This window comes from Sinocyclocheilus grahami, unplaced genomic scaffold (assembly GCF_001515645.1).
Source record: "Sinocyclocheilus grahami isolate Dianchi unplaced genomic scaffold, SAMN03320097.WGS_v1.1 scaffold713.1, whole genome shotgun sequence".
Taxonomy (NCBI): Eukaryota; Metazoa; Chordata; class Actinopteri; order Cypriniformes; family Cyprinidae; genus Sinocyclocheilus; species Sinocyclocheilus grahami.
In genome coordinates this window covers 377,995-379,567 of record NW_015505892.1, presented here as the reverse complement: position 1 = coordinate 379,567, position 1,573 = coordinate 377,995, and positions in this window count along the sequence as shown.

The window sequence follows — 1,573 nt, the reverse complement described above, 5'->3', positions numbered from 1 at the left end:
ACACCCTAGAAACAGCTTAACAACACTCTAAGCACCCACATAGCAACACACTAACAGCATACACATTTTAGCAACCTTATACTAATATTCAGAGCAAGAACACCCTAGCAACAGCTTAGCAACCCCCAGGAAACAACCGGAACACCCTAGAAACCACTGAGCACACTAAGACACTAACAGTCACTCAGAATCTCTTAGCAACCTTATAAAAATGCCCTAGAAAGCACCCAGAACATCCTGGCAAACACATAGCAACAGCTCAGTGAACCCCTAGCAACCACCCAAAACACCCTAGCAACAGCTTAGCAACACTTTAAAGGGATAGTTCACCCAAAAATTAAAATTCTGTCATTAATTACTCACCCTCATGTCGTTCTAAACCCATAAGACCTTTGTTCATCTTCTGAACACAAATTAAGATATTTTTGATGAGTTTGAGAGCTTTCTTGAGAGAACCACGATGCATGCGTGTGCATTCCTCTGCTTGTAAACAAGGCGCAGCGCATGCATGTTCTACGTCAGGATGCCGGCTCCTGCGTCAGCAGTATCACATGCATGCGACATGGTACTCTCGTGAACGCGCAGCGGAGACTGACACGGAAGAGAACAAATGTTGAATAAAGTCGTTATTTTTGTTTTCTTTGCGCAGAAAAAGTATTCTCGTAGCTTCATAACATTGCGGTTAAACCACTGATGTCACATGGACTATTTTAAGGAATGTGGTAGTTCCCTTGCTGTCTATGCAGGGTCAGAGAGCTCTCGGATTTCATCAAAAATATCTTAATTTGTGTTCGGAAGATGAACAAAGGTCTTATGGGAATGACATGAGGGTGAGTAATTAATGACAGCATTTTTATTTTTGTGTGAGCTAACCCTTTAAGCACCCAAAACAACCCAGAAGCCACAGCGCACTCAGAACATCCTATACCAATGCCTTAGCAACCACCCAAAACACCATAGCAACCACATAGCAACACCCTGGCAACCACTCACATTTGTGATCAAACACCACATTTCCATATTTTCTTTACAAATCCATTAAAAACGTACAATTAGAGAATTAAAAGGTACAGAAACTTATTTATTTTTAAAATTAAATCAATTAAATATTTTTGTTTGCTTAGTGAATAAATATAAATTTAATTTTTAATTCTACCATTGCATATGATAGCCAGAAGCGCTTTAAAACAAGTATTTTGGCCTCTGACCCTGATCTTACTGCACGTTATCAGTCTTGAGTTAAACTATGTTCCTCTTAGCACACAGTGAGTGAGTGAGTGAGTGAGTGAGCGAGAGAGAGAGAGAGAGACAGAGAGGGAGGGAAGGAGTTAGTAGAGCGCAGACAGAAAACAGGCACTAAAGGAGGCTGTCGGACAGAAACACCACGAACATGAGTCAGAAACACACTGCAGTATAAAGAGACACACACTGAGGAGCAAACAGCAGAAAGACGGCGACTAAAGGACCCTGTATTGGAATCTGTGAGACAGACAGACAGACAGACAGACAGACAGACAGACAGAGAGACAGACAGAGAGAGACAGAGAGACAGACAGACAGACAGACAGACAGA